This window comes from Oncorhynchus nerka, linkage group LG12 (assembly GCF_034236695.1).
Source record: "Oncorhynchus nerka isolate Pitt River linkage group LG12, Oner_Uvic_2.0, whole genome shotgun sequence".
NCBI classification, from domain to species: Eukaryota; Metazoa; Chordata; class Actinopteri; order Salmoniformes; family Salmonidae; genus Oncorhynchus; species Oncorhynchus nerka.
Window position 1 is genome coordinate 66,928,046 of NC_088407.1, and position 14,384 is coordinate 66,942,429.

Here is a 14,384-nt window from a genome sequence, read left to right on the forward strand (position 1 = left end):
TGCTCCTCATTTAACATGTCCAGACCGAGAGATACATGCTCCTCATTTAACATGTCCAGACCGAGAAATACATGCTCCTCATTTAACATGTCCAGACCGAGACACGTGCTCCTCATTTAACATGTCCAGACCGAGACACGTGCTCCTCATTTAACATGTCCAGACCGAGACACGTGCTCCTCATTTAACATGTCCAGACCGAGACACGTGCTCCTCATTTAACATGTCCAGACCGAGACACGTGCTCCTCATTTAACATGTCCAGACCGAGACACGTGCTCCTCATTTAACATGTCCAGACCGAGACACATGCTCCTCATTTAACATGTCCAGACCGAGATACATGCTCCTCATTAACATGTCCAGACCGAGACACAAGCTCCTCATTTAACATGTCCAGACCGAGATACACGCTCCTCATTAACATGTCCAGACCGAGAGACGTGCTCCTCATTTTACATGTCCAGACCGAGACACATGCTCCTCATTTAACATGTCCAGACCGAGACACAAGCTCCTCATTTAACATGTCCAGACCGAGATACACGCTCCTCATTAACATGTCCAGACCGAGAGACGTGCTCCTCATTTAACATGTCCAGACCGAGACACATGCTCCTCATTTAACATGTCCAGACCGAGACACATGCTCCTCATTTAACATGTCCAGACCGAGACACGTGCTCCTCATTTAACATGTCCAGACCGAGACACGTGCTCCTCATTTAACATGTCCAGACCGAGACACATGCTCCTCATTTAACATGTCCAGACCGAGACACGTGCTCCTCATTTAACATGTCCAGACCGAGACACGTGCTCCTCATTTAACATGTCCAGACTGAGACACATGCTCCTCATTTAACATGTCCAGACCGAGAGATACATGCTCCTCATTTAACATGTCCAGACTGAGACACATGCTCCTCATTTAACATGTCCAGACCGAGATACATGCTCCTCATTTAACATGTTCAGACCGAGAGATACATGCTCCTCATTTAACATGTCCAGACCGAGACACGTGCTCCTCATTTAACATGTCCAGACCGAGACACATGCTCCTCATTTAACATGTCCAGACCGAGACACATGCTCCTCATTTAACATGTCCAGACCGAGACACGTGCTCCTCATTTAACATGTCCAGACCGAGACACATGCTCCTCATTTAACATGTCCAGACCGAGACACAAGTGCTCCTCATTTAACATGTCCAGACCGAGACACACGTGCTCCTCATTAACATGTCCAGACCGAGACACACGTGCTCCTCATTTAACATGTCCAGACCGAGACACACGTGCTCCTCATTAACATGTCCAGACCGAGAGATACATGCTCCTCATTAACATGTCCAGACCAAGAGACATGGTCCTTATTTAACCAACAATGAGCAACTTCAGGACACTCCTGAGTGAGCCACACTATAAGGAAAGACAATCTGGCTGCTAGTCCAGAGGACAAATCACTAGCCTGTCCTGAGTGAATCCAGTGTTAGCGGTGCGCTAGGTAATGAATATATCAACTGGACTGGCCCTGGATCCATTATGGTTTAAATGAATGAACCATTGAACAATATCCTCTGCTACTCTGCGGAGTGAGTGTGTATGTGGAATGATTGTGTGTGTGTTCCTGTGTACTTGTGTGTGTTCCTGTGTATGTATGCGTGTGTTGCTGTGTACGTGTGCGTGTGTTGCTGTGTACGTGTGCGTGTGTTGCTGTGTACGCGTGCGTGTGTTGCTGTGTACGCGTGCGTGTGTTGCTGTGTACGTGTGCGCGTGTTGCTGTGTATGTGTGCGTGTGTTGCTGTGTACGTGTGCGTGTGTTGCTGTGTACGTGTGCGTGTGTTGCTGTGTACGTGTGCATGTGTTGCTGTGTATAGTACCAGTCAAAAGTTTGAACTCATCTACTCATTGGAGGGTTTTTCTTTACTTTTACTATTTTCTACATTGTAGAATAATAGTGAAGACATCAAAACTATGAAATAACACATACGGAATCATATAGTGATAGGAGATATGGATATAATTTAATTTAATTGTATTATTATATGTAGTAGAAAGTGATGGGTTAGAAGAAGCCTACATAACCAACCCATGAAGTAAAATTGAACATCCATATATGGCCAGCTATGTAAACTTTAATATTGATTTATACTGCAAAATATGTCAGTCAATTGGTAACATACATTTTTGTCTTCTTCTAATGCCCCTTAATTAAGGGCAAAGTAATCTAAAAGTAACTGAACGTAATCAGATTACGTTACTGAGTATGGATAATCCAAAAGTTACTGATTACAATTTGGGACAGGTAACTAGTAACTGTAACGAATCACATTTAGAAAGTAACCTACCCAACCCTGTTGGTACTGTGCATGTGTTCCTGTTTATACGTGTGTGTTTCTGTGTGTATGTGTTATTAACCTGGTAGAAATAAGGGTTGGGCTCTGACTCTCCCACTCCATTGAAGTCCTCCATGTTGAGGAGCTGGAAGTTGAAGGTCAGGCCAGGGTTAGGGGCCTGGAACTGGGGCAGCAGCTGTACGTGGGGCAGGTTCTCCAGCTGCTTATTGCGGCAGTTATATAGATTACACAGACTGGAGGAGAGATGGAGAACCATGCTAGCATTAGCATCAGAGAAAGATTCACCATTCATTCCTATGGTTAGGGAGAGCCAACATAGTATTAGCATTAAAGAGATTCACTATTCACCACTTTAGCTTAGCGTCCATGTTAGTTAGTATACATAGAGGGCACCAGAGGTAATATAAACTCAAGTGACTATCCACTCAACTGACTAGACAATTAGCCAGGGAGACATGAACATATTCGCGTGTATCAACTGGTATTTAGCAACTATTGGATCATGGACGTAGCAAGGGTTTTTTAATTGGCTAACAGACTAGTTATTTTCGTCTCGTCTTGTGTTTAAAAGGATTAAAAGACGTCATACCCACTAACCAAATATTGTGTTGATATTTTTGCACTAATGTTTGATGATCAAAAACAGCATGATAAAGTATTTTCACATTTCAAAATGATTTTGTACATGTTCAGACATGTTTGTTTGATTATAGATAATAAAAAAATATAAAATCAAATGTTTTTATTTATAAATCCCTTTTTACATAAGCAAATGTCAAAGTGCTTAAAAAGAAACCCAGCCTAAAACCCCAAACAGCAAGCAATGCAATGCAATATGTAGTGAGCATTTCTGTTTTAACCATATTCACTGTTATTTCCCCAGTGCGCCTAACCCACCTGGCACGGGCACGTCCCTGGTCATCCAGGTCAACGGTGGGTACCCCCAGGTGTATGAAGCGGGTGAACTGATCTTAATGATAGGGGGCAGCTGCTGGTGGTCTCCTATCATGATCCAACGCTTCCAACCTGCTGTAACCGTCTTCTGGGTTCTAGAGAGGAAATATATTGTAGGTCAGTGTCAAGGTTCAAGGCCAGTTCAGTTCTTCTCCACAGAGGCCATAGAGTGTTTGAGGGAAAATGACTGCCCATGCATTACCAGTTAAAAAACAAACAACTTTTTGATTGTAAAAGAAAGGTTTGCTTAAAGCTGCAATATGTACATTTTTGGGCGACCCGACCAAGCAGTAGATCTGTTCTATGTGCCCCATTGCTATGCTTTCTGTGCTTTGTTTTTGAGTCTTCCATTCGGTTTTGTACACCAGATTCAAACAGCTGAAAATACAATACTTTTGGTTATGGAAAATATATTTCACAGCGATTTAGATGGTACAATGATTCTCAACACTACACCTGCTTGTTTTGTCTCAAACTGAAATTAGGCAAACTATTAGAATTTTAGCAACCAGGAAATGGCAGAGTGATTTATGCATAGTGCATCTTTAATTATGGACATGTCTTTCTTTAGAATGATTAGATCTGATTGTATGGTGGTGATTAGCTAGTTAATCTCTGTGTCAGTGTTGCTTTAGTTTAGCGCTCCCTCCCACAGTGTACAAGCGTTCCACTAGGACAGCTCATAGACTGGTGTTCAAGGGGAGACATATTGCAGCATTAGTGTGTGTTGGTGATGAACATGTGTTGGGTGCTGACGTTCTTTGCATTTGTCTGCTGCCTCACAAAAGCACAGACCCCTGGAGAATAGCTGTACGCCTTCTCTCCCTGTTTCCTTATCCCTACTTTCTTTCTCTTTTCACAAGGAGCGAAAACATTCATTCGGCCTGCCTTGCATTTCAAACACCCCTCATCACCTCGTCACCTCTTTTTACATCTGTTCTTCACCTGCTTTCGTTCTCTCCCTTCTCACCCCTCTCTGCCTGTTAACTGAGTGGTGAACTCTGCGCTCCTTCATCGCCCTCCAGCTGGACAGGACACAGGACCGTGTCGCGGTGTCAGATACAACCTGGAAACAACTATCTGCACCAATGCAAAGCTCCAAGCAACTGAAGCAAAGTTACAATATTCCTGCAAATCTTCCAGAAGTATGTCTGTCCCTCCATCATATCTGCAAAGGACATCTTCAACAAAGTATATGGTTTTGGATAAGTGAAACTTGATGTCAAGACCAAGTCTTCAAATGGAGTAGAATTCAAAACCTCTGGCTCGTCCAACACTGACACAAGCAAAGTCAATGGCAACCTGGAGACAAATGGGGTGAATACGAGAAGAGAAGTGGACCACAGACCACACTCTGGGGACTGAGATCACCATTGAAGATCAGGCAACCAAAGGACCGGAACTTATGTTCAACACACAATTCTCACTAAATTCTGGCAAGAAGAGTGGGAAGGTGAAAACTGCCTATAAGTGTGAATACGTCAACCTGGGAGTGGATGTAGACTGACTTTGCAGGCCCGGCCATACACGGGGCAGCGGTGGCCGGGTATGAGGGATGGCTGGCTGGCTACCAGATGACCTTCGACACAGCCAAGTCCAAAATGACCCAGAGCAACGTTGCTGTCAGCTACAAGACAGGAGACTAACAGCTACACACCAATGTTAGCTATGGCACAGAGTTTGGAGAGTCCATCTACCAGAAGGTGAATGACAAGCTGGAGACAGCTGTGAACCTTGTCTGGACAGCAGGCAGCAACAGCATCTGCTTTGGCATCGCTGCCAAGTACCAGCTGGACTCCAGTGCCTCATATCCGCTAAAGTTAACAGGTTCGTAGGAGTTAGCTACACCCAGACACTGCGGCCAGGTATGAAAATCACCCTGTCTGCAATGGTCGATGGCAAGTACATCAACACCGGTGGCCACAAACTGGGAATGGGCCTGGAGCTAGAGGCATAAGTATCTATCTAACCTGTCTAGTGAAGTCGTCATATTTAATATTTGACAGAATAGCAGAATAATCTGGCCTGATCTATTTCCAGCCAAACAACCCTCTCAAAGGAAAGGGATGAATCTAATCTAAAGCAACAACATACATAACATAGCCCTCAGTTCTGTCAGTTAGATGGATCCCCAAACCATTAGCCACTGTCATTTCCTTTCAGTTGGTTTGTAGTCAGTCATCCTGTGTGTTCTACAGTAGCCAAGTACTACTAGGTCTGCTATTTATTCAGTCATGTAGCCCTATACTGTGTTGTACCACTAGTGAAAAACATCCTCCTCAAATAGAGCATTCCTTCTGCATCTTTTACATATGCTTTAGTGGTTTGGCTCATTGGATTGGACAATACTCATTGGGCAATACGAAGAGGGTTACATGAAGACACACTACATATACACACAAGTATGTATGTGGACAACCCTTCAAATGTGTGGATTCGGTTATTTCAGCCACACCCATTGCTGACAGGTGTACAAAGCACACCGCCACGCAATCTCCATAAAAAAACATTGGCAGTAGAATGGCCTTAGTGAAGAGCTCAGTGACTGTGAACGTGGCACTGTCTGTTCAGTCGCAAAGTTGTAGGTCACACAAGCTCACAGAACGGGACCGCCGAGTGCTGAAGCGCGTAAAAATCGTCTGTCCTCGGTTGCAACACTCACTAGAGTTACAAACTGCCTCTGGAAGCAATGTCGGCACAAGAACTGGTCATCCGGAGCTTCATGAGATGGATTTCCATAGCCGAGCAGCCACACATAAGCCTAAGATCACCATTTTTTTAAAATTTTATTTTACCTTTATTTAACTAGGCAAGTCAGTTAAGAACAAATTCTTATTTTCAATGATGGCCTAGGAACAGTGGCTTAACTGCCTGTTCAGGGGCAGAACGACAGAATTGTACCTTGTCAGCTCGGGGGTTTGAACTTGCAATGCTCTAACCACTAGGCTACCCTGCCGCCCCATGAGCAAAGCCAAGTGTTGGCTGGAGTGGTGTAAAGCTTGATGCCATTGGACTCTGGCACAGTGGAAAAGCATTCTCTGGAATGATGAATTATGCTTCACCATCTGGCAGTCTGACGGATTAATGTGGGTTTGGCTGATGCCAGGAGAACACTACCTGCCGAATGCATAGTATCAACTGTAAAGTTTGGTGGAGGAGGAATAAACGTCTGGGGCGGTTTTTCATGGTTCCGGATAGGCCCCTTAGTTTCCTTGGAGGGAAATCTTAACACTACAGCATACAATGACATTCTAGACGATTCTGTGCTTCCAACTTTGTGGCAACAGTTTGGGGACGGCCCGTTCCTGTTTCAGCATGACAATGTCCCCGTGGACAAAGCGAGGCCCGAACAGAAATGGTTTGTCGAGACCGGTGTGGAAGAACCCAGACTGGCCTGCACAGAGCCCTGACCTCAACCCCATTGAACACCTTTGGGATTAATTTAAATGGCGACTGCGAGCCATGCCTACTCGCCCAACCTCACTTATGCTCGTGGCTGAATGGAAGCAAATCCCCGGAGCAATGTTCCATCTTCTAGTGGAAAGCCTTCCCAGAAGATTGGAGGCTGCTATAGCAGCAAATGGGCTACCAACTCCATATTAATGGTCATGATAAATGTTCGACCAAGCAGGTCCACATACTTTTGGTCATGTAGTGTATATCCATCAATTTAAATATATATATATATATGTTATCATTATATTATGTGACAAACCCGAACTGTTGCTGTTTTTCACACTTACTAGCAAATTATATTGTAGCTTTTTACATGTATTATTTATATCCCATCTTTGCTTGATTCCTTTGGACATATAGTAGCATTCGGTTAGCAATGCACTGCGTGTTGTCAGGGCGGCTCCTACTCAGAATGCTTATCAGAGAGACCTTCAAACCTCAATCTATTCTATTGGTTGATGATATATATATGAACAAAAATTTCAACGCCACCTGTAAAGTGTTGGTCCCATGTTTCATGAAATAAAAGATCCCAGAAATGCATTTCTCCTTTGCCATTTCTCCTTTGTGTGGCATATCAAGAAGCCGATTAAACAACATGATCATTACACAGGTTTACCTTGTGCTGGGGGCAATAAAAGGCCACTAAAATGTGCAGTTTTGTCACACAACACAATGCCACAGATATCTCAAGTTTTGAGGGAAAGTGCAATTAGCATGCTGACTGCAGGATTTTCTACCAGAGCTAATGCCAGATAAAAAATGTTTTATTTCTCTACCATAAGCCACCTTCAAGAGAATTTGAGAGTACATCTAACCGGCCTCACAACCACAGAACAGGTGTAACCACGCCAGCCCTGAACCTCCACATCCATCCATTTTCTGAGACCAGCCACCCAGACAGTTGATGAAACTGAGGAGTATTTCTGTCTGTAATAAAGCCCTTTTGTGGAGAAAAACTCATTCTGATTGGCTGGGTCTGGCTCCCCAGTGGGTGGGGCTATGCCCTCCCAGGACCACCCATAGCTGCACCCCTGCCTAGTCATTGTTCAGTATATTTAGCTAATATTCTTCAGGATATGTTAATTATGCTTATTGAAATATTAACATATCCTGGCAGTCATTGGCAGACCCGTACTATCTTGACTACCCAACCTGCTTCCTGGTTGAACATGGTAATATAAATTGCACGACAACGCCAAATGCGATTTTCTGGGTGTGATTAGAAAGGAAAAGATTACCTATTATAACTGAGTGCATCCTCCAGGTCCCCTTCCCATAGCTGTGTATAAATTATATGACTGGGACAATGATCAGAAACCAAGTCCACTTGTGTATGTCTACCTTTACAATAAAGTCCTTAAACAAGTAAAATATATACAGTACCAGCCAAAAGTTTGGACACACCTACTCATTCCAAGGTTTTACTTTATTTTTAATATTTGCAACATTGTAGAATAATCGTGAACTATGAGCGTGCAAAGCTGTCATCAAGGCAAATGGTGGCTACTTTGAAGAATCAAATATAAAATATATTTTGACTTGTTTCACACTTTTTTGGTTACTACATGATTCCATGTGTGTTATTTCATAGTTTTGATGTCTTTACTATTATTATACAATGTAGAAAATAGTACAAATAAAGAAAAAGTAGGTGTCCAAAAACGTTTGACTGGTTTTTACACAAAATAAAATGTACCAAAAATTGTGCTCTATATATCTGCCTGGTACACTGAATGTAGGAGAGTAGGATAGAGACTGATGAGTTAGCTCAGCTGCTGCTGATTAGGAGGGAGAGTTTAATAATACTTGCCCCAGACAAACTTAATCTTACCAAGGCTTGTAAGTCAAACCTGATTCAATCACCGATAGGGATGCAATGGAAAGAAAACGAGGGGGGATATGGGGAAGGTGGATTCTCGTTACCATGCGTAGCGTATACTACAACAGAAGGCATCATGGGCTGGATGTTATAGCATTGGTTAGAGCGAGAGGAGACTAAGAGGTCATTGGTCAGGTTGATGTGACTTAATGTTCTCCTCTAAACAGACCCTTGTGTAATCTGAGGATATTATGCCCCAGCATTGACATCCCAATAGAGTACCCCAGTATGAGTCATAATACCCATAAAACATTGAGGTCAAACAGGGAAATGGTGGCAATCTTTTTTTCCCCCCATTCATTTTTCCCATAGGGGATTGTAGAAACACATAAAATAAGGGCTGTGTTTTGTGTTTTGATAACCGTGTAAATCTCTAGGACAAGGTGACTGATCAACATATTTGCCTGTATTAACCCCCCAAAAATGAAATGGTAATGTGGCTATCAAAAAGAACTACAAATACCATGATGATCTGGACAAGACTGACGAATCGAGGCAAAGGTAAGATTCTCTGGATTAACTATCTAATGTTAGCTAAATGTAGTAATGTCCTTTAGTAGCAGCTTCTATAAATAGGCGAGAATTCTTTAATCAAATCTAATTTTATTTGTCACATACACATGGTTAGCAGATGTTAATGCGAGTGTAGCGAAATGCTTGTGCTTCTAGATCCGACCATGTAGTAATATCTAACAAGTAATCTAACAATTTCACAACAACTACCTTATACACACAAGTGTAAAGGAATGAATAAGAAGATGTACATAAAAACATACATGGATGAGTGATGGTCGAATGGCATAGGCAAGATGCAGTAGATGGTATAGAGTTCAGTATATACATATGAGATGAGTAGTGTAGGGTATGTAAACATTATATAAAGTGGCATAGTTTAAAGTGACTAGTGATACATTTATTACATCCACATTTTAATTATTAATGTGTCTAGAGATTGAGTCAGTATGTTGGCAGCAGCCACTCAATGTTAGTGATGGCTGTTAGTGATGGCCTTGAGATAGAAGCTGTTTTTCAGTCTCTCGGTCCCAACTTTAATACACCTGTACTGACCTCGCATTCTGGATGATAGTGGGGTGAACAGGCAGTGACTCGGGTGGTTGTTGTACTTGATGATCTTTTTAGCCTTCCTGTGACATCGGGTGGTGTAGGTGTCCTGGAGGGCACGTAGTTTGCCCGCGGTGATGCGTTGTGCAGATCTCACTACCCTCTGGAGAACCTTATGGTTGTGGGCGGAGCAGTTGCCGTACCAGGCGGTGATACAGCCTGACAGGATGCATCTCGATTGTGCATCTGTAAAAGTTTGTGAGTGTTTTTGGTGACAAGCCGAATTTCTTCAGTCTCCTGAGGTTGAAGAGGCACTGTTGCACCTTCTTCACCACACTGTCTGTGTGGGTGGACCATTTCAGTTTGTCTGTGATGTGTACGCCGAGGAACCTAAAACTTTCCACCTTCTCCACTACTGTCCCGTCGAGGTGGATAGTGGGGTGCTTCCTCTGTTGTTTCCTGAAGTCCACGATCATCTCCTTTGTTTTGTTGACGTTGACGTTGAGTGTGAGGTTATTTTCCTGACATCACACTCCGAAGGCCCTCACCTCCTCCCTGTAGGCCGTCTTGTCATTGTTGGTAATCAAGCCTACCACTGTAGTGTGGTCTGCAAAATTGATGATTGAGTTGGAGGCGTACATGGCCACGCATTCATGGGTGAACAGGGAGTACAGGAGGGCTGAGGACGCACCCTTGTGGGGCCCCAGTGTTGAGGATCAGTGGGGTGGAGATGTTGTTTCCTACCCACACCACCTGGGGGCAGCCCGTCAGGAAGTCCAGGACCCAGTTGCACAGGGCGGGGTCGAGACCCAGAGTCTCGAGCTTAATGACGAGATTGGAGAGTACTATGGTGTTAAGTGTTGAGCTGTAGTCGATAAACAGCATTCTTACATAGGTATTCCTCTTGTCCAGATGGGTTAGGGCAGTGTGCAGTGTGATTGCGTCGTCTGTGGATCTATTGGGGCGGCAAGCAAATTGGAGTGGGTCTAGCGTGTCAGGTAGGGTGGAGGTGATATGATCCTTGACTAGTCTCTTAAAGCCCCTCATGACGACGGAGGTGAGTGCTACGGGGCGATAGTCATTTAGCTCAGTTGCCTTAGCTTTCTTTGGAGCTGGAACAATGGTGGCCCTCTTGAAGCATGTGGGAACAGCAGACTGGGATAAGGATTGAAAAAACCAGCTGGTTTGCGCATGCTCTCAGGACGCGGCTAAGGATGCCGTCTGGGCCAGCAGCTTTACGAGGATTAACACGTTTAAATGCTTTTCTCACATTGGCTGCGGTGCAGGTTTTGGTAGTGGACCGTGTCGTTGGCACTGTATTGTCCTCAAAGCGAGCAAAGAAGTTGTTTAGTTTGTCTGGGAGCAGGACATCGTGGTCCGCGATGGGGCTGGTTTTCTTTTTGTATTCCGTGATTGACTGTACACCCTGCCACATACCTCTCATGTCTGAGCCGTTGAATTGAGTACCTTGCCTCTATACTGATGCTTAGCTTGTTTGATTGCCTTGATGAGGGAATAGCTACACTGTTTGTATTCGTTCATGTTTCCGGTCGCCTTGCCCTGATTAAAAGCAGTGGTTCGCGCTTTCAGTTTTGCACGAATGCTGCCATCAATCCACGGTTTCTGGTTGGAGAAGGTTTTAATAGTTGCTGTGGGTACAACATCACCTATGCACTTGCTAATAAACTCGCTCACCGATTCAGCGTATTCATCAATGTAATTGTCCGACGCTATGCGGAACATATCCCAGTTCAAGTGATCGAAGCAATCTTGAAATGTGGAACCAGATTTGTCGGACCAGCGTTGAACAGACCTGATCATGGGCGTTTCCTGTTTTAGTTTCTGTCTATAGGCTGGGAGCAACAAAATGGAGTCGTGGTCAGATTTTCCGAAAGGAGGGCGGGGCAGGGCTTTGTATGCGTGGCGGAAGTTAGAGTAACAATGGTCCAGGATTCTTTCTGCCCGCATAGCGCATTTGATATGCTGATAAAATTTTGGGAGTCTTGTTTTCAGATTAGCCTTGTCAAAATCCCCAGCAACAATGAATGCAGCCTCAGGATATGTGGTTTCCAGTTTACATAGAGTTCAATGAAGTTCATTCAGGGCCATCGATGTGTCTGCTTGGGGGGGATATAGACGGTTGTGATTATAATTGAAGAGAATTCTCTTGGTAGATAATGCGATCGACATTTGATTGTAAGGGATTCTAGGTCAGGTGAGCAGGTTCCTGAGTTCCTGTATGATGTTATGATCATACCAAGTCTCGTTAATCATAAGGCATACCCTCCCACCCTTCTTACCAGAGAGATGATTGTTTCTGTTGGCGCGATACGTGAAGAAACCAGGTGGCTGTACAGAGTCCGATAGCGTCTCTCCAGTGAGCCATGTTTCCGTGAAACAAAGAACGTTACAGTCTCTGATGTCTCTCTGGAAGGCAACCTTTTCTCTGATTTCATCTCTGTTGTCAAGAGACTGGACGTTGGTGAGTAGTAAACTTGGGAGCAGATGCGATGTGCCCGTCTATGGAGCCTGACCAGAAGACCGCTTCTTCTGCCCCTCCTGCGGCGCCGTTGTTTTGGGTCGCCGGCTGGGATCTGATCCATTGTTCTGGGTGGTGGACCAAACAGAGGATCCGCTTCGGGAAAGGCGTATTCCTGGTCGTAATGTTGGTTAAGTTGACGTTGCTCTTATATCTGATAGTTCCTCCCGGCTGTATGTAATAAAACATAAGATTTCCCGGGGTAACAATGTAGGAAATAATGCATAAAAAACGAAATACTGCATAGTTTCCTGAGAACGCGAAGCGAGGCGGCTATCTCTGTCGGCGCCAGAAACATGGACAATTCTGTGAACTGTCTTGTGCAAGTTTTAAATGGACGCAATACCTGTTAGCAAAGGTATCAGCTAGAGCTGATGTGCAGGAGTTTGAAGGGATTTGTAGTTTTTCATGTCTACTTTGATGCCAATTAGCATTTACGAATATGAGGATAAATAGAGCAGAATACAGTGCATTCGAAAGTATTCAGACCCCTTCCCTTTATGCACATTTTGTTCCGTTCCAGCCTTCTTTTAAAATGCATTATATAAAAATGTTCCTCAATCTACACACAATACACCATAATGACAAATGTATTAAAAATAACAAACAGAAATACCTTATTTACATAAGTATTCAGACCCTTTGCTATGACACTCGAAATTGAGCTCGGGTGCATTCTGTTTCTATTGATCATCCTTGAGATGTTTCCACAACTTGGAGTCCACCTGTGGTAAATTCAATGGATTGGACATGAATTGGAAAGGCACACACTTGTCTATATAAGGTTGACAGTGCATGTTGACAGTGCATGTCAGAGCAAAATCCAAGCCATGAGATCTGAGAAATTGTTCATAGAGCACCGAGACAGGATTGTGTTGAGGAACAGACCAGGAGAAGTAAAAAAAAAAAAAGCATTGAAGGTCCCAAAGAACAGTGGCCTCCATCATTCTTAAATGGAGGAAGTTTGGAACCACCAAGACTCTTCCTAGAGATGGCTGCCCGGCCAATCTGAGAAATCAGGGGACAAGGGCTTTGGTCAGAGAGATGACCAAGAACCCAATTGTCACTCTGACGGAGCTCCAGAGTTCTTCTGTGGAGATGGGAGAACCTTCCAAATGGACATCCATCTCCGCAGCACTCCACCAATCAGGCCTTTATGGTAGTGGCCAGACGGAAGCCACAGCTCAGTAAAATGCACGACAGCCCGCTTGGAGTTTGCCAAAAGGCACCTAAAGTACTCTCACATCATGAGAAACAAGATTCTCTGGTCTGATGAAACCAATATTTAACCATTTGGCCTGAATACCAAGCGTCACATCTGGAAGAAACCTGGCATCATCCCTACGGTGAAGCATGGTGGTGGCAGCATCATGCTGTGGGGATGTTTTTCAGTGGCAGCGACTGGGAGATCAAGGGAAAGCTGAACAGAGAGATCCTTGATGAAAACCTGCTTCAGAGGGCTCAGACTAGGTCAAAGGCTCACCTTCCAACAGGACAATGACCCTAAGCACACAGCCAAGACAATGCAGGAGTGGCTTCAGGACAAGTCTCTGAATGTCCTTGAGTGGCCAAGTCAGATCCCGGACTTGAACCCAATCTAACATCTCTGAAAAAAGACCTGAAAAAAGACCTGACAAAAGCTGTGCAGCGACGCTCCCCATCCAACAGAGAACGGACAGAGAATGAGAGGATCTGCAGAGAAGAATGGGAGAAACACGTCAGATACAGGTTTGCCACGCTTGTAGAATCATACCCAGGAAGACTCGAGGCTGTAATCGTTGCCAAAGGTGCTTCAACAAAGTACTGAGTCTGGATACTTATGTAAATGTAATATTTCAGTTTCTTAATTTTAATAAATTTTCAAACATTTCTAAAAAAAACGTTTTTGCTTTGTCAATATGTGTAGATTGATGGGGGGAAATGTTTTAGAATAAGGCTGGAACAAAATATGGAAAAAGTCAAGGGGTCTGAATACTTTCCGAATGCACTGTATATTGGTAAAAGTCCCCTTGTCCGAGAGAGATTTACAAGGTTATCAAAACATCACACCAGAGTCAGCCTACAAAAAACACAGCCCTTATTTTAAGTGTTTCTAATATCCCCCATGGGAAGAATGAATGGAACCA

General features: G+C 43.9%; 2 pseudogenes; one reads left to right on the forward strand and one right to left on the reverse strand.

Annotated features, from left to right (window-relative positions):
• LOC115138817 (RNA helicase aquarius-like) overlaps positions 1 to 14,384 on the reverse strand; it is an 83,912-nt pseudogene that overhangs the window by 19,237 nt on the left and 50,291 nt on the right.
• LOC115138637 (voltage-dependent anion-selective channel protein 2-like) lies at positions 4,467 to 5,276 on the forward strand (annotated as a pseudogene).